Source organism: Hemitrygon akajei, chromosome 6, assembly GCF_048418815.1.
Source record: "Hemitrygon akajei chromosome 6, sHemAka1.3, whole genome shotgun sequence".
Classification (NCBI taxonomy): Eukaryota; Metazoa; Chordata; class Chondrichthyes; order Myliobatiformes; family Dasyatidae; genus Hemitrygon; species Hemitrygon akajei.
This window is the reverse complement of record NC_133129.1, coordinates 56,780,754-56,801,051: the sequence shown is the minus strand read 5'-3', so window position 1 is coordinate 56,801,051 and position 20,298 is coordinate 56,780,754. Positions and strand designations below refer to the sequence as shown.

Genomic DNA, 20,298 nt, shown 5'->3' with positions numbered 1-20,298 from the left:
ATAGGAAACATATCCCGATACAGCAAAAAACGAACAAACATGTTCTGATCCACCATAAAGAAATCAGAAAAGAGGGTATGAGAGATCCACTTACCAAATGTGGCACAGCTTTAATGACAAAGAAGCATCCATGTCTTGCAAATTAATAAACAACAGGGTGAAAGGATAAGATTGATGAATGGGAATTGTAAATTGTGACTGTGTTCAACATGTAGCCTTGTAAGAGTTGGGTTGGACTTTACAAGATTGATTAACAGGCATCATAGTCTGCATATAGTTCACACAAACTCATTGTCAGTAATTGGTTATTAGTTTACTATTGCCACATGTACCGTGAAAAGGTTTTGATTGCATGCCATCCAGACAGATAATTTCATATTGAAGTAGCACAAACAAATGAGCACAAACAATCAAGGTAGCACAAACAAATGAGAAATGTAAAATACAGTGTTACAGTTATAGAAAAAGTGCAATACAGGTGGACTGATGCAAGTGGACAGGTAGGGGCCATGATAAGTTGACTGAGAAAAGAAGTTCTTCCGTATCATAAAAGAGGTTTATTCAAAAGTGCTGTTATTGCTTGAGCCTGGTGATGTGTGTCCTCAAGCTTTTGTACTTTTTGTCCAATAGGAGGAGGGAAAAGAGAAAATGACTGGGGTGGGAGGAGTCCTTGATTATTTTGGCTGCTTACCGAAGGCAGTGGGATGAATAAACAGAGGTAATGGAGGGGAATCTACTTTTCATGATAGGTTGGACTGCATCCACAGCTCTGCAATTTCTTGTAGACTTGGGCAGAGCAGTTGCTGTACCAATCTGTGATGCATCCATTTATGTCCACTATGATGATATTGGTGAGGGTCATTGGGGTCTAGCCAAATTTCCTTGGCCTCTGAGGAAGTAGAGGTGCCAGGTCTGTTTGCTTGGAAACAGTGTCCATATGACTAGACCAGGACAAATTAATGGAGCCTGACATCAGAGATGCAGAGATATATTGAGACAGATCGTTTATTGCCCCATGGTGACTGGCCATTGGTCCTGATAGGTTTCTAGGTCCTTGTTTTGAGTGTGCCATTCTGAACTGATGTATGGTCCTGACAGATGAGAAGTTCATGTCACTGCTCCACCACAGACTCAGCAACTGTCAAGGCTAATAGTACGGTCAGGCCCATTGAGATTTTTGCAAACATCTTTGATAGTCACAAGTAACATACGGGAGATGCAAGCAAGTAAAAGCATTGTTTAAAAATTTGAAATCTCACTGGGCGATACAGCTGCATGGACAAGTTGAATCGATGTGTTTCCATGACTCCATTAAAAAATTAGACTGATTTTTTAAAAAAACAAATGCAAACTAAAATTCCAGTCTATCACCAAAACTAACTCAGATGAACAACTAAAAGCAACTCTCTCTCTCTCTGGAAGTGGCAATTGCTAGCTTGTGTTCTGTTTAATCTTGGCCTTGGCCCTGTAAGCAGGTTTCCAAGCCTGAGATCTGTGAAGCCTGTGGAATATCACAGTGCTCTATTGGACTCCATTGTGCAGCCACAGCTGGAGAGGTTGGATGGATGAAACCGATAACAGTGCTGGAAGCCAGGACTTCCACTGGAATACCTGGATAGCTCCCAGCAGCTCCAAAGGTCTGCCTCACCTTTCTCACTCAAGAGCATGACACAACAAACTTTAAAACATTTCCTTTCTGCAGAGAAAGGAATGACAAAATTGTTGCTCTTAAGATTTGTAAGCTTCACAGGGAAATCAGTGTTCTCAATGATGACAGTGGGTTTGCAATGCTGAAGTTTATCTGGACAGATTAATAGATCCTATCTTCAGGCACAGTTTAAATCTGGCCTTATCTCCTGAGATGTACATAGTAACAGATGTGTATTCCACTAAGGCTGACAACAGTACGCAAAAGAATTTGAAGCAAAAATTCTGGCAGCATGATTCTCTGGATATATACAAGCACAGCTATCCAAAAAGTGTTTCTTCCTGAATGCAAATCCTACCAAATGATCAACTGGCATATTGTACCTTGTCAATAATCTTCCAGGGAGACCTTCTAGACTTTCAATCAAACCGCTATTAGTGTTGGCTTTATCAAAGTAGTTACAAAACAAATGGTTTGCATTTCAGCTTTGTTGGTCCTGTTACCACACACTGCATATTTTGATGTTTTCAGTGATTTTGTTATTCATTGTAAATTGGCCAATTACCTGAGATTTTTTCCCCTTAAACTTGCTTATTATTTCTTTCTCTCAAATTTACTTTACCAAAAAACTGTGACTTTATAATGAGCAAGTGTGTGCATTACTCACTGGTGAGGAATATGTTCATTGATTTCCACTTGATCAATGGCCTGATGAACTCGCTTAACAAGAGAATGTTACTCACTAATAGGGATGAATACTGAACCCAACTTAAGATCTAAATCGATTGCATTCCTGACAAATCAAAGACAGCAGGGAACATTAGACTTCCCCAAACTTGCATTCAAATAGGTTTGGACATTTTAAAAAACTGTTTTTGTTAAACTGTCAAGCCAAATAAACTATTGCTCCCTGGTCATAGAATAGGTTGTGTATAAAAGAGCACTCATCTGAGGGGAATTTGAAGTTATTCATGATTAGAGTAAGATGTAGATTTTTTTCCTCTTGTAGGGAATACGTATGAGTTTAAGGCAGCCTTCCACATTTTCAGCTAAAATTTAGAGTTAGATATTCACAATGTCAATTTTCAAATGCAAATTGGTTTGCCAATGCTCAGAAGTAATAAGCAATTAACGTGCCTATTACGATATTATTTGTTGGTATCTGGAATTACCCAAATCAACATTCCCCTCTCATTCAGAACAGAAGGCAGCTAGGTTATTATCTGTGGTCACCGGAAATAATACTTATTTGCCCAAGCTATTGCCAATGCTTCATCATTTATGAGATTAGTTTCTGATAAGCCTGTCTGTGATAGGTGATGGAGATTTGGTACAATGTAGTCAGCATCTAACTTTCATTATCTCTCTGCTATTAAACAGGTTAGTTGCCTGTTTTGTTAAAGGGTATTTTTATTAAACGAATGTTTGTATAAATTAATTCAGCAGGCTAGCCATTTAAAATACTTCACATGATATTGATACTTCTGTACTCATTTTCAAAGGTAATTTCTCTGTCAGGATTTGTTTAATACAGAGAAGAACGTACTAGTGTCTACTGATGGCTGAATCATAAAGATACCGTCATAACTGGCTTTCGCATTTATAGGAAAATGGAGCCAATGAATCTCCTGTCTATGTTATTCCCACAAGTCATATTATAGGTATTGTGCAACATTAAGAAGATGACATAGAGATTGAAGCCATCATTTTTATGATATGGTTACATTAGCTGGGAAAGTGTCTACTTGCAGTGAATGTGCTGGACACAGATTCAGAAAACAGAATGGGATATGCAATGAAATTATGACTCCATGAGGAGAAATTATATAACAAAAAAAAACAGAAGCAAACATAATTATGTTGGGCTGAATGGTTTAACTTGCATTATTCAATGCTGTACCTAGCCTGATAAAATGTTTCCTTCAGTGTTTTTAGCACTTCATAACAATATGAAACGCACTCAAGAGTTATCGAAATCAGTCATGGATCCGGTATTTTTTGATGTGACAAATATTTCATTTAAAATAAAATCACCAGTCAGTATAATAACATGATCTGAACATGGATATTAATCGGAATCAGATTTATTATCACTGTCTTATATAATGTGAGATTTGGTTTTTTTTTCCTGGCAGCGGTACAGTGTAAAGATATAACATTTCTATAAATTACAAAATTAAATATTTTGTACAAAGAAAAGGAATAATGAGGTAAGTTCAGACAGCAGGGAAGAAATGGTTCCTGAATCATTAAGTGTGGATCTTCACCGTTTGCTTTTTGCTGACCTCAGAAAACTAATGGTAACTCATATATTCATTCAGTGGCTTTTGATCTATAGCTAGTGGCCACTTTATTAGGTACCCTCTAACTAATAACGTGACCACCGACTGTATGTTTGTGGTCTTCTGCTGCTGTAGGCCATCCACTTCAAAGCTTGACATGTTCATTCAAAGATGCTCTTCTATACACTACTGTTAATAACCCACGGTTTCTGTCACCTTCCTGTTAGCTTGAACCAGTCTGGCCATCCTTCCCTGACCTCTCTCATTAGCAAAGTATTTTTGCCCGCAGAACTATTGATCACTGGATTTTTTTTGTTTTGTTTTTTGCACCATTCTCTGTAAACTATATAGACTGATCCAGGAGATCAGCAGTTGCTGAGATACTCAAACCACCCATTTGGCATCATCATTGTCAAAGTCACCTCGATCATATTTCTTCCCCATTCTGATGTTCGGCCTGAACAACACTGATCCACTTGACCATGTTGGTATGTGTTTGAGTTGCTGCCATGTGACTGGCTGATTAGATATTTGCATTAACAAGCAGGTGTACAGCTTTACCTAATAAAGTGACTGTTGAGCGCATATTGACTGTAGAAGTTAGGTTAGTAGTTTTGGAATTTCATAAGAATTTTGATAGTCATTCAATTCCATTCATTTTATAGTCAAGGATCAATTAGCTAAGATAAACTGGCAAATGATACTTAAAGGGTTGACGGTGGATATGCAATGGCAAGCATTTAAAGATCGCATGGATGAACTACAACAATTGTTCATCCCAGTTTGGCAAAAGAATAAACCAGGGAAGGTAGTGCACGTGGCTGACAAGGGAAATTAGGGATAGTATCAATTCCAAGGAAGAAACATACAAATTAGCCAGAAAAAGCGGCACACCTGAGGATTGGGAGAAATTCAGAGACCAGCAGAGGAGGACAAATTAGGGCTTAATTAGGAAAGGGAAAAAAAGATTATGAGAGAAAGCTGGCAGGGAACATAAAAACTGACTGTAAAAGCTTTTATAGATATGTGAAAAGAAAAAGATTGGTCAAGACAAATCAAGGTCCCTTACAGTCAGAAACAGGTGAATTGATCATGGGAAACAAGGACATGGCAGAACAATTGAATAACTACTTTGGTTCTGTCTTCACTAAGGAGGACAATATTTACAGAAAGTTGTTTACAATATATATTAATTATTTAGACGAGGAAATTAAATGCAGCATCTCCAAGTTTGCAGATGACACGAAGCTGGGCGGCGGTGTTAGCTGTGAGGGGGATGCAGGGTGACTTGGATAGGTTAGGTGAGTGGGCAAATTCATGGCAGATATAATTTAATGTGGATAAATGTGAGGGTATCCACTTTGGTGGCAAGAACAGGAAATAAGAACAGATTATTATCTGAATGGTGGCCGATTAGGAAAAGGGAGGTACTACGAGAGCTGGGTGTCATTGAAAGTGGGCATGCAGGTACAGCAGGTGGTGAAAAAGGCGAATGGTATGTCGGCATTCATAGCAAGAGGACTCGAGTACAGGAGCAGGGAGGTTCTACTGCAGTTGTACAAGGCCTTGGTGAGACCACACCTAGAGTATTGTGTGTAGTTTTGGTCCCCTAATCTGAGGAAAGACATTCTTGCCATAGAGGGAGTACAGAGAAGGTTCACCAGATTGATTCCTGGGATGGCAGGACTTTCATATGAAGAAAGACTGGATCGACTAGGCTTATACTCGCTGGAATTTAGAAGATTAAGGGGTGATGTTATTGAAACGTATAAAATTCTAAAGGGATTGGACAGGCTAGATGCAAGAAGATTGATCCTGATGTTGGGGGAGTCCAGAATGAGGGGTCACAGTTTAAGGATAAAGGGGAAGCCTTTTAGGACTGAGATGAGGAAAAACTTCTTCACACAGAGAGTGGTGAATCTGTGGAATTCTCTGCCACAGGAAACAGTTGAGGCCAGTTCATTGGCTATATTTAAGAGGGAGTTAGATATGGCCCTTGTAGCTAAAGGGATCAGGGGGTATGGAGAGAAAGCAGGTACAGGGTTCTGAGTTGGATGATCAGCCATGATCATACTGAATGGCGGTGCAGGCTCGAAGGACCGAATGGCCTACTCCTGCACCTATTTTCTGTGTTTCTAATAGCTTGATTTTCTGGTTTGATCCGAAGCAACAGATCCTGCAAAGAATTTTGAACTTGTAATATATTACCTTCATTATGTTATGTAGTTCTTTACCACTGATTATATATTGTAGAGTTCTGGTTAAAAAATATCAGCAGCACAAAAATTGATCTGCAGCTCCACCAGTCTTACAGAGCATCTCGAAACAAGCAGGCCAAGTTTTATGAATTTGTTCACTTCTCATATCCTTTCCCTTCCTTCATACACTCGCTATAATTATTTCAATATTTACCCTAGTCTCCTTCACACTTTATTTCTGTTACAACATTCCACGGCCTCGTGTTCATCCATTGAAAATGGTTTTGCACTCTCTTCCAACTTGCTTGTACTTCTTCATTCTAAATCTTGCAAAGACTAGGAAAATATTACAGCTACTCTAATTACTTTGTCCACCCATTCAACCCATTGAGTTAGCTCTGTCATTCATGAGGATAAAAGCTGATCTTCTACATCAATACCTTCCTCTTGCCATAACCCCTATCCTTCATTCCTTCCAGCATCCAGAAATCTGAGCAGAGAACTCTAAAGATTCATTCACCTCTGAAATTCGTTTATTGGTTTCACAGTGTGATCAATTGCTCATGATCTACCTAGCCATCATTGGGTATGTGGCTTAGCTGTCTTTGTCCTCTCCATTCTCCTAGCCTCAGACCCCTCTTCAGGACTGAAGGGAGAAGACACCAGAACAAAAAGATGAGGGAGGTGGGAAATGAGGATAGATAGAAGATGATAGGTGAAGCCAGATAGGTGGGAAAGGGAAATGGCAGGGATGAAGGAAAGAAGGTTGGAATGAAATGAAGGAGTATGATAAGGGAGAGATTGGACCTTTGGAGAAAGATGATAGGTGAGCAGATGTAAGAGGCCAGAGTGGGGAACAGAAGAGGGGAGTGGAGAGAATTTTGTTTTTACTTGAAGGAGAAATCAATTCTCATGCCATTAGGTTGGAGGCTAGCCAAATGGAATATAAGGTGTTGCTCCTCCACCCTGAGGGTGGACTCATCATGAAGGTGGATGTTCAGAAAATGCAGGAGATGCAGGTGAGGACAAGAAATCCATTCTTTGAAGAAGAACATCATCTCTGATTTCCTGGAAATGACAGCCACATCTTGGGAACGATGCAGTGGAGGTGAAGGAACTGAGAAAAGAGAATAGCATTTTTACGGGAGACAGGATGGGTAGAGGTATCATCAAGACAACAATGGGAATTGGTAGGTTTATAAAAGATGTCAGTTGGCATACAATCATGACAGATGAGCTTTACCTGGATGCCGTCTGTAGTGGACGGCATGTGCTATAAGGAGATGTTGAATAAACGTGCTGTTTTCTCTGGAGCATTGGAGGCTGAGGGAAGACCTGATAGAAGTTTGTAAGACTATGCAGGCATTGAGAGGGCTGACAGCCAGTATCATTTTCTGATGGCTGAAATGTTTAATACTAAAAGGTATGAATTTAAGATGAGAGGAGGTAAGTTCAAAGGTGAAGTGCAGGTCAGGTTTTCCACACAGAGAGTACTGGGTTCCCAGGGTGGTGGTGGAGGCTAGGGATAGTGAAGAGGCTCTTAGACAGGCATGTGTATGTGCAGAGAATAGATGGATATGGGCATTGCATACATAGAAGGGATTAATTCCAAGTCTACTGGAGTCACAATAGAAATACATTGATCTGAACATGATTTTTATCAGTTATTTTACTTTGTATTCCAAGTTATAGAGACCATGAGTTCTTTGAAAGTTTTAGAGATTGGCCATCATGCCAAAGTGTATTGGTACATTGAATCGTGCTATCATGGACTAGTGGGATCTGTGAAATCAAAATTGATTTTGAAAGATGTCATGAGTAAAGTAGTCCAAAAAATGCTAACATTTCATTTTAATCTTTCAAGTGAAAATGCTGGAAACAATCAGGCAACCTCTGTGAAAAGAAATATATAGCCTATACTTCGGGTCTGAGATCCTTTGACAGAACTGGGAGAGAGAAGTAAAAAGTTAGTTTTAAGCTGCACTGGGATGGAAAGGACATGGAGAATGTTCTGAATTGAAACTCGAGTTACTGAACATGATTCTGCTGTATTTGGAGCTATCGGGTTGATTAATGAGAACAGTTAAAGAAGGAGAAAACATACCAGGGAGATATAAAGGCTATGAAATGCAGTTCAATCATGTTGTTCAGACTTGAAACTAAAAGGAGAATGTTGTAAATGCCCAGTGTATGTGGAGGGAGAAAAACTTAATTCTATTGATCTTACAGCAGAACAGAAAAATCAAGTGTCCTGAATTTTGTATTTGATACTAATTCCCAAAGGCTGTAATGTGCTGAAGTTAACATTAAACAGATTGGAAGTGGGATGGAGCATTAAAGCAATATGTACCTGGAAGCTCCAGGGCACTCCTTCAGACAGAATAGATGTGCTAGCAAAATGATCTCCAAGTCCATGGTGGTTCCTCCTCGTGTGCACTGAATTCAATGAATTAGATTGGAAGAATCAAAGCTTCACCTTAAATGAATATTTGGCCCCTTGGATGGTGCAAAAGGAAGTAGTAAAGAAGTAAGTATTGTTTTTCCTGCAGTTGTGTTGGGATATGCAGGAATGGGTGGGGTTCAATTGAACAGCAGTGCAGAGAGTCATGAATGGAACAGCCCTTTCAAAATACTAAAGGGGCATAGGAGGATTTAGGGCCTCAATGAAGATTGATGGTAATTATAAAGAATGAATTGTAGATCTGGTGGAACAGGGTGTGCGGACCAGGGGAACTTTGTCTTTGCTCTACCCAGCAGGTGAGAGGAAGTAGTCAAAGAGTGCATCAACAATGGTGGAGGGAAAACCAGAATTAATGGAAAAGACAGATATCTATGTGGAAACTCACAGTTTTAGAAAGTGCCTTATTAACTACAAAGCACATTGAGACCCACTTTTGAACTGATACTTCATGAATGGAACAGACCTTTCAAAGTACTGAAAGAGCAAAGGAGGGTTCAGAATTTCAATGACTATTTTCTCAGCTTCATATCCCCATATCTTGTAAGTCTTCCACTTAACTTATCAGCCCTTATGGTGTTGTGCTCAGACATAGACTGATAAGCTCCACCCATTAAGTCTGCTCTTCCAGCATTAAAATCCTTCATATAAGTATGTCTGTTTGGATTGGTTGGAGACAAACTGCAAGCAAGACCCAAAAAACCTGTAGGCTGGGATGTTTGGTACTCAAGTGCCTCCTGTGGCATTCCTTGAATTTATGGTAGAATTGCCGTAAATCTGTAAAGGATTTTTTGCCCCAATAAAAGTTATGAGTAAAGCAAAAGACTATACCTGAGAGACAATTAAAAACCTTACAGATAACTCACTTTATTGCATTTAGGATTATTGCAACTTAATTGAATGTATATCTCCTTTAAAGATGAAATCTCAGAAGTGTGATAATAAATACAGTCAAAGACCTTTTAAAAGGGGGAGGGGAAGTTTCTGACTTCATGTACAGCCTTCACAAAGAAAGCATTAGGTTATTTTTGTATTCAGATAACCCTGCTTGATGCACTGATGGTTCCCAGAAGGAAATGTAATGGGCCAATTTTCCTTCAGCTTCAGTAATTATCACAGAAATGCTATGAATGAAAAGTATCTTGAGGTATTTACTGCTGCAGTGTGACTGTTTTTCTAAAGCCTTCACCTCAGACTTACTTACCTCACACTGAGTAAGGGGTTTGTTGAAATTCTGTTATGCCTGTATCAATGCTACAGAGAGAAAGATGGAATATGGATCAAAGTAAATGAGTCTTCATGTTCCAAGTGGGCTGCTTCAGTAGATAAATTAAATGGTAATTAAGTGTAGGGACTGTGTGTGTTTGTCCTGGAGTCCCAGTCTTTGATTTGTATCATATGTCCACTGATAGATTTTTTTTTGTGGAGACACATTTATGAAGAGTATCTGTACAGACAAGAACACAAAGAGATAGGAGCAGGAGGCGGCAACATGGCCCATCATGCCTGCCCCTCCTCACACCAGATCAGTTTGATCTACACTGGCCTCTTTTCCTCTTCTGTGCCAGTTTCCCGAGTTCTCAATTTTGTGATCCTTCAAAAACTTATCCACCTTCACTTCAAATAATTCTATAGATCCAGCCTTCTAAGCACTCTGGTGCTGTGAATTCTAGGTTTCCACCCTCTGCAAAAAGAAAAGAAATTTCTACACAAATTTTAAATGACTGAACATTTGTAACTGTCTCCTTCAGTAGCAGATGAGAAAGCAGACCAATGCATTCAAGAAAGACGTGGCAGACTGGGAAGTAAGAGGAAGATTGCATTGGAAACAAAAGAAATTTATACTGCTGAACAGCATCAAATTTATAGATTGTACTGCTGGATTATATTATTAAACTGTCAAAATGCTGTGTTAGGTCCTTTTGCAACAGGGTGATTAGACATAATTCTGTGACCATAAATAACAGTTTCACTGTAACTATTTCTCATTTTCTGGTCAGAATATAATGTCAGGATCAGCTTTCTTGTTCCACAGAAGGTCTGTTATGAAACATTTTCTTGACATTGTGAGATGACTGAAAAATATAGGGTTGATTATTTAACACTATTGCATTGAGATGTGATCATTTTTTCTCATTCATTTTATAGTGCGGTGTTTCATTTCTGTGGTTCCACAGCAATCAGAGGAAAGAATCCTACTTTCAGACTGTGCATGCAAGTTTGAAAATTGTCGTCTTGATACCACTGGAGTTTGCATATACTGTCTGACTGTTATATATCCCGTTTCAGGCCTGTAATTTCTCCCTGTTTCAGGAAACATTGTAGGGTTGAAAATGCTCCCTGGTTTCAGACTTAATGGTAACCTTCTGCTTGGGAAAAACCGTTGGTAAAATATGTTGTGGATCTTCTGTGACCAGAATTGAAAATGAGATCTTTTCAGTACTTAACATCATTTACTGTGCCTTGGTTCTGCAAGATTCTTATCCTCACTGCTCATTCCTGTTCCAAGCTAAATAATTCAATCTTCCTTGTAAAAGAAGTTACAATGAGGAAAAAAAAATTAATGTCAGCAAAGTTATTTGCAAGCTGACTTCAGAGTCATTATTTAACTCTATACACCTCCGTAAATTTTCTGAATGTGATTGACTGCAAGATTTTCCTTCATCAGTTTTGGGATCACTAGGCCATTGGTTTATTTAGTACATTAACAACATTGATACAAAAGAATTGGATATTTGTTTCTCTAAGATGAGAATGCACAAATAAAGTTACACTCCAATTGTATTTCAGAAATATTAGTTCTGTTTTCTCCCCCGTGGACTGATTTATTCAGCTATGCCTTGCAAAAGTGCATATCTCTGCTGCTTCAGAGGACAATGTTTGATATTGACTGAACTCTTACTCCAAAGTAAATGGAATCACATCAGGTCTTTGACGCTGACCATCCCATAATTGAAAACCTGAGGGGCTAAGGTACAGGCAGAAAGTTAACATTCCATTAAGTTCATGCATAATTATTACTGCATATTGTCCCATGCTATTTTTATCCAATATAATAGTAGTCCATTGCATAAGGAATGGGAATTCCAGTTTTTTTTTGTGCATTTGCAATTGCAACCAATGTATACTTTCAGGACTTTTTGCCTAAGACTTCTTCCACCCCCGGCATTCTCTTATCCTCATTTTTGTTGGGCAGAAAATACAAAAGCCTGAGAGCATGTACCACTAGACTCAAGGACAGCTTAAATCCCACTGTTATCACACTCTTGAATGGACCTCTCATGATCTCTCAGTCTACCTTGTTGCAGCCCTTTCATTCCATTTGTCTACCTGCATTGCATTTTCTCTGTAACTACAACACTATGTTATGCATTCTGTTTGCTTTTCACTACCTTGATGCAATTACATATATTTTCCATAATCTGCCTGGAAGACATACAAGCTGAAGCTTTTCACTCTACCTCAGTTCATGTGATAAGAATTTTTAAAAAAATATAATAACTAAATTGCAAGATGCCCCATCATGGCTGGAGCATTTAAAATTATAGTTCTCAACTGGAATTTCTACTCAGTGAAGAGAGTATCTTGAGATAACCTGCTGAGTAAAGGGTACAGGAGTCAGTATCCAGATTCCCAGAGAGATTGAATCTGCAGAAATGGACATTCAGGAGAAGAAATGGAACAAATGCATCCTCTCTAAAATGATTGAAGCATACGCCTGAACAATTCTCAAAATGGGAACTGATTCCTCAGTGCTGATGCAGAAAAGGTTTACCTCATTTCTGTTGATTTGCTTCCTCTGTTACAGCCTGTCTTCTTTTTTGAGACCAAGTCTATTTCTTCCCTGCATTTCCATGATCCAACAGCACAGGAGCAGTAACAGATATGCATTACACCATGCTTGGCATCCATTGTGTTGTACACAGTACAAGGCAGCATTAGGTATTCTGTGCAGGGTAAGTGCTGATCACATTCAAAAATGGATTTCAGACTCCACGCTTGTGAATGAAATATCAAGTATACTTCTATAGTTTTACTTACCATCTCAAAAGCAGTTCTAACAATACAAACAGGATCACTCAAGGGCCTGAGTTAGAGGGAGACATTAGACAGGCGGGGCCTTTCTCCTTAGACAGAAGAGACTGAAGGATGATCTCAAACAGCTATGTAAAGTCAGAATGGCATTGATAGCCTGAGCAGTCTTTTTTCCAGGGTTGAGGAGTCAAAATCTAGAGGATATAGTTTTAAGATTGGAGGTGAAAAGTTTAATACAAGCCTAAGAAGCAATTTGTTTGATACAATTGATGGTGGATATATGGAATGAGTATCCAGAGGAAGTGGTTGAGCCAGGTACATTAGATACATTTAAGTAAGTGGACAGGTAATGTATGTAAATGACAAAAGTTTAGAGGGATATGGGCCAAGAGCTTGAAGAAAGGATTAGCATGAATATACATTATTGTTGGTATGGACGAGTATGGGCTGAAGGGCCTTTTACGTTCCTGTACATCTTTGACTCTATATGGTGCATCTCCAGAAATCATGTCTCTGTTCGTGAAGTTCAGTCTGGAAAAACTCAATACAGCTGTTGTCCCATTTTGAATCAGATTTTTTCCCTTGGTCAAGTTTTCTGAAAATTCATACAAAGGCATCCTAGGATAGTTAATATTTGCTTCAACCCAAAGCCTTTATAAATTCTGTTTTATGAATTTTAATGTGGAGTCATGGATATTAATATTGTTTAAGTCTTCATTTTGTCTTAATCAGCAATTAAAAAGACTTAAGAATTCACAGTTGTCCCACACTCCACCATGTCTCTCCTGCATCCTTTTTTCAGATTGGAAATGGAAGGGTTGTAGGGAGTTTCATCTTCAAGTCCTAGGTTTTTGTTTTTAGGGTATATACAGTAATCACAATCTGCTCTGTCAGTAATGCCAGCAAGACGTGGGTGACAGGAGGCAAACGGATTGGAAGAGCTGCCCTTGTGTGCGCTCTTTATAACAGGGGAAGTTAGGGCTCCCACACAAAATATGCCTGAGTCCCCTTGGTGTCAAAATTTTGCAAGAGTATTGATGTGAACTGGAAGCAGAATTTCACAGCTGAATGCTGTGTGGCATCTTTGCAAGGTAGTAACAATATGTGCTGTTGTGTGGGTGGGTGATAGTGTGCAACACGAGGAGGTAAATGTAAGATCTGGATTACACCATCCTGATTCCAGCTTCACCTTTCCCAATTCCTTCTGTGCTATTATTTTCCAGGACGGTTGAGGTGCTTCCTTGAAGAGAACTTAAGTTTATGATATACTTGTCACAATATTAATATGGGGTTTACAACATGGGGCTTCAAATGCTAAGATTGCTCATTATGCATCATACATACAGTATGTGTCCAATGAATTTACAACCACTAAAACTAGCTTCAGGTCATACAACATAGAATATATGACTAATGCTCTACCAGATCAAGCCAGTCAGATCCAGACAAATAAAATGCCAAGCTATAACTGCATATATACACAATATTTAAAGTTTTATAATCTCATCAGAGAGGTGAAGAATGAGATGAGAAACCAAGGCTAGTTCAGAGGGGAATATCTGGCTAATTTTCTGACCTCCCATCACCTCCCCAAGAGCCTAAACCCCTCTATCCCAAAGCATATCCTGCCCTCATCACCACCACATCATGACCATGTAAACCAAATCTCATTCTCTGCTTCAACCAAATACAAGGCCAGCTCTCACATGGAAGAGATAGAGACAGAGGCTGGAAGGTGATGAGTGGAGACACAAGAGGCTTCAGACACAAGAGTACAAGAGTCCAATACGTAAAGAAGATGTTGGACCCAGATAAGGAAAGACTGGTGAGCAGATGCAACCAACGGGGGAGAGGATAGGAATCCTGTAGGTAATGTGTGCGCATGACAGGCAGATGAAACCAGTAGGAGATGGGAGCAAAACTGGAACCTTGGATGGTGAGGTAATGATGGAATGAACAGGTGAGCACACTTGGTTCAATCAGGATACAGAAAGAACCACAGAAGATGCAGATGACCTAAAAACAGAAAATTCAATGTTGATATCATGGGATTGTTGATCACCCAAATCGAATAGGGTAGTATCGGATTATCCAGTTTCAGTTAACCTACGCCCTTTCTGCTCATTTTTGATCTGCCCGGGTTCTTTTGCTCTCCTTTTTGTTCTATCACTTCTAACTATTTCCTTTTCACTCTATTTCATTCCCATCCCTCACTGACATTCTCTTTCTCAAATACTTTTGCTATCTGACGTCTCGCCTTGGTAAAACTGGCTTTTCTGCACTGAAGAACTTTTACTCATGATCTCTCTATGCTCTTTTCTCAGATCATCCTAAATATAACTGAATTACAACCACTAACATTAAACAGACTTCCTCTTCCAACCTGAAGTCCTTGGAATTAAGTCAAGGCTTGACACTCTTCATGTTGGCTTTACTAATTATTAGTTAAGGAAAGATTGCCAGAATTCATTGTAAAAAAATGTGTACTTATGTGGTTGTTGAGATCATTCACCATCTTTGCCTTATTTTTATTATATTTCTCAGGAATTACCAATGGTGTTGTCCACCCATCTTCTGACCACATTCCAGTACATTGTCCAACTTCACGGTTTAATTTTTTTTCCCTTTAGCCAACAAGACTATACACCAGTCTTTATTTATACCCCTCTCTATCTCAGCTTTACTAGAAGCATGTTTCATTATCGCACAACTCCTTGTTTCCTCCCCTAAACTGCCTTGTTCACTAGAGCTTTCCAATGAAGTATAGGCCACTAAACACTGCCAAATCCCAAGCTGCCTCTTTTCTGTCCTCTGCTTCTTCTGCCTTTCAAGATCACAGAGGAAGATGAGAGGTGGATCACCTGACAGGTGTACAAAATTAAAGAGGGATATACAAGGTAAATTCTAAGAAATGTTCCCAATTGTCAAGGTGTCTAAGACAAGAGGGCATAGACTTGTGAAGAGTAAGGTGTTTAGAGGTGATACAAGGAAGATTTTTTTCCACTGGAGGGTCATTGCAAACTGGAATGCACTGCCTGAGAATGTGGTGATGGCAAGTACATTTGAGAAGCATCAGGATGAGCATTTGAATCAGCAAGGCACAGCGGACTGTGGAGCAAATACTGGTAAATGAGATCAGCACAATTAAGACTCAATGATGGCATGGATCTGATGGGCTGAAGGGACTGCTTATTTGCTCTGTTTGTCTATGACTCCCTAAATCCTAGCTTTCCCACTCTGCCATCTTTGAGTCTGTTTGTAATTCAATTTGTTAAACCACTCCTGGATAGGAGCGCACACTCGATACTAAATTCGTGCCCCAGTCCATTGGATTAGATTCTATTTTCTAGTGATGAAAGTGAACAGAACATTGCATTGACACTGCCAAGTAATTCCATGACCTGGAAGCTTCACAACCTGGAGGAGACGGTCCTGAGATGGTTACTCACTTGAGCAACAGCAGCAATTTCCAAATGTGCATTTGAAAGCTGACAATGCAATGCCATTCATCTCCCATGTTTATAACGCATCCTGTACCACAGACTGATTAGATTATTTTCATTCATTCTCATCTGCTGCACTGAGCAGTGAAATGCCTTGTTCACATGAAGCTCACAACAATAAACAGTAAACATGATAAAAATAATAATAATAATAATTGTAACAATAAGCACAATGAATGGCGAAACACAGCAGAATGATTGTGAAAAGATTTTAGTGGGGATCTTTTCTTGAATACTTTCATAAATCTCCTTTAGATTAAGTTTATTCTTTTTAATCCCTTACTTTGAGGTTTTTTCTCTCTGTAGGTTTAATGGTTTCTTTTTGATGGGAATTACATTATAGTTTTGGTAGTAGGCATTATAATTCCTTTAGTTATATTTACAGCTCTGTGGGGTCAAGCACTCCGATTAATTTTTTTTTTACATATTGTAATAGTTGGCCTGGAGTTTCTCAGTGGGAGGGAGGGGAAGATAATAACTTTATATGATTTTATTCTGGGTGCTGTTTCCTTATTGTTATGAATTATATAATAGATACACTTATTTTGCACTGTATTCATCTTCACTTTGTAGTTGGGTTTTTTGTTTGTAGTTGGATTGTAGAAATGCATAAAAAAATTAATTTAAAAAAAAAGATTGTAGTGCAGTTTGTAGTAGTATGAAAAGAAATGCTAGAGAAAGGTAAAATCAAGCATCTCAGAACATAGTAGCATCACCGGGAAGTGGGTGTGAAAGAGCTGATTGGTTCAGCAGTCTGAAAGCATTGGGGGAAAAACTGTTTTTGAGTTTGGTCATCTGTATCTTGTTTATTATCAAGATACAATGTGGAATAGGCCCTTCGAGCCACGCCACCATGCAATCTCCCGATTTAACCTTGGCCTAATCACGGGGCAGTTCAACCTATCCACATTTGGACTGTGGGAGGGAACTTTCTCCCAGAAGATAGAATAAAGAAAAGGGAATGGCCAGGGGGGCAGGGATCCTTGATCATTCTACTGCAGGTCACAGCACAAATCATGGATGTGCATTCACTGAGTATTGGAGATGGAGTTTTTTTTTGAGATGTTCAGCTGATAGCTGTCACAGTTGATTTTAAGAACACTGATTAGTGTCTCTTTCAGTGCCACAACACATTGCATCAGACCTGAAATAATGAGAGGCCATAGGACGAAATCCACTCTGGCTGCCATACATCTACACTGACCTGAATTCCCCTGGTTTGATCCTTGAGAAAACAAACAAGCATGTTTGGATTAAAGTATTACGGAGCTATTTGTCACTATTAATTCACAGCTGGGCTAAAGAAGATGCATTTTACAAATGCATTAACTATTATCCCTTCTCTTGGCTCAAGTTGATCTAGGAATGGTGGGTAATATCAGTTTTGAATCTTAATAGAATTTCATCAGTTGTTAACCACACAGTCACTTAATAAAAAAACAAGTGGGTACAAGAGAAGCTGTCAGTTTAAAAATGCATTTCCACAGTGCTTGGCAAGAGGTACTCAGAGTTTGCAGTGTCGTGTTAGCCTATAAGCAACTCATTTGGTAAAGGAGCAGGGAAGTGGGAGAGAGAAAGCTGAAGGGAAAGTCAATCAGGGTCTTGAGATCCTTCTGTAACTGAGTCTCATTAGAATTAGAAAAGTCAGCCATGGCATGTTGTGTCAGTCTTAGAGACAAGGAGGCTGAAGCAAACTGACTGAGGATGGTGACAAGGAAGCCCTGAATATATACAAAAACATCTCAGAGTCACTAAGGTTGGTGTGACGAATAAGTGGTGAGTGGGCAAACCACTTGTCAAAGGAACCTCTGGAGACCACCCCAAATACAACTGCTGAAATACGTAACTTGTATTTTGAAGAGTTCAAGAGCTGGAGAGTGCTGTTCCTGATTCAGTAAAAGTAGTTCAGCCCCTTGCCCTCACATTCAAAGCGTCTGCCAAACCTACCATGCGGAACAAGTTTCCACCCTCTCAGCCAACATTCACTCCAAGCTGACATAATGCTGAACTCTGACTGAATTTCAGGCCACTACTCTCCTACAGAACAAGTAAGCATTCTCCTCAATGTGACCATAATACAATAAGATATAGAAGCAGAATTAATCTGTTTAGTACATCGAGTCCTCTCCGCCATTCAATCATGCCTGATTTTCTCTCACCCCATTCTTCCACCTTTTCTCTGTAACCCTTAACTCCGATATCAAGCACCAATCAATATCTGATTAAATAGACCAAGATGTTGTGCAACAAATTCCACAGATTCACCACTCTCTAGCTGAAGAAATTTCTCCTCATCTCAGGTCTAAAGAGATGTCAATTTATTCTGAGGCAGTGCTAATGGAAACATCCTCACCATGTCCACTCTCTCCAGGCCTTTCAGTAATTGGTAACTTTCAATTAGATCCTTCCTCGTCCTTCTAAACTCCATCGAGCACAGTCTACAAAATTGTTGTCCTTAATGTTGACCACCAATGAGAGAGGATGGAGGTCAAATATGTTCCCTGATGGGACTTATGGGACAAGATTCAACCCCATGTGGAAGTTGCACAGGTAAGGAGTTGACATAATTATTTACTGCAGAAGAGTAAACTATCAATTAGACATGACTTGAAATTTCAATTATCGCTGTCTGTACCCAAAGATAGATCGTGGCAATATCTTCAAAGCTCTAAGCTGGAACCATACCCAACTGAATAGAGTCTAAAACTCCAAGAGCCTAATGTCCCTCAGTAGTGATTAATTGAGCATAGCAAAAATCATTATCACCCTCTGTTGTTTCACCAGAAAACAAATTTCCTGTCAGTTTTTTGAATGATTTTTAAAATTAATTAATGGACAAAACCAAAAAAATTAAACCTACCAGTTTTTAGCATGTTACTATCCAACTGCCCCACTGATTTTAATAATAATTATTGATAGAGCATTTTGTAAGTTTGCACAAATACTTATTTTTACTTACTTGTTTTACTTATCTTTCCTCCATTATTCTCAGAGGAAGGAAAGAATGCCATGCTATATTTTCCAACCATCATTCCCATTCATCCTGGAATCAATCTTGCATACATAGAAGTTTCTTGCAGTTAACAACTGGCATCCCAGATCCATTTCTTTGCCCACCGCCAAGTTCTATTCATTAACCATCAGCTTCATTCATTTCCCTAGTCACTGACTGTGACCTAAGTGGAGTGTTTGCAATCCTTGTGTTCCATTCAAACCTTAGCTTTATTTCCTTTTTATGTAACCTCCTCCACCAGTCCCACTCCATCATATTAGCCAAGTATGATTTAAGTTCTCCAGGTTAGCATCACATTCCATCTCAGAATCAGAATCAAAATCAGGTTTATTATCATTGTCTCATCCGATATGAAATGTGTTTTGTGGCAGCAGGACAGTGCAAAAATATAAAATGACCATAAAATGCAAAATAAACAAGTAGTGCCAAAAAAGGGAATAATGAGTCAGTGTTCATGGACAGTTCAGAAATCTGATGGTGGAGGGGAAAACACTGTTTCTGAATCATTGAGTTTGGACTTCAGGCTTCTGTATCTCTTCTCTAATGGTATTAACAAAAGGGGGCATGTCCCAGATGCTGAGGGTCCTTAATAATAGATGCTGCCTTCTTGAGGCATCGCCTCTTGTGGATGTTCTCGATTATAGGAAGGGTTGTGCTTACAACCCTCTACAGCTTTCTTCCCCATCAAGAATCCATTTGCAGTGGGAGGTAGAGACACCCAGGTTTTGAGACTTTTTGATTTGTTCTAAATGGAGGATGGTATTGAATGCAGAGCTGTGATCGATAAACAACAGCCTGATGTATATACTGCTATTGTCTAGGTGCTCCAAAGCTGAGTAGAGAGCCAGTGAGATTGCATCCACAGCAGACCTGTTGTGGTGGCAGACAAATTGCAGCCTGTCCAGGTTCTTACTTAAGCAGGAGCTAATTCTAGCCGTGACCAACCTCTCAAAACATTTCATCACAGTAGGTGTGAGTGCTACCGGGTGATAGTCTTTGAGGCAGCTCCTCTCGCTCTTCTTGGTCACCACTGTGATTGACACCCTTCTTAAGCAGGTGGGACTGCCGCGGTAAGAGGTTGAAGATGTCCCTTTGTGTGCATCAGCCAGATGCACTCTGGAGACTTGATGCCTTGTGAGGACTTACCCTCTTGGTGTCAGC

At 39.4% G+C, this 20,298-nt stretch overlaps 1 protein-coding gene across 1 annotated transcript in view; it reads left to right on the top strand.

Annotated features, from left to right (window-relative positions):
- LOC140729077 (receptor-type tyrosine-protein phosphatase delta-like) overlaps positions 1-20,298 on the top strand; it is a 2,395,537-nt gene that overhangs the window by 1,644,030 nt on the left and 731,209 nt on the right. The gene's annotated exons all lie outside the window — the stretch shown is intronic.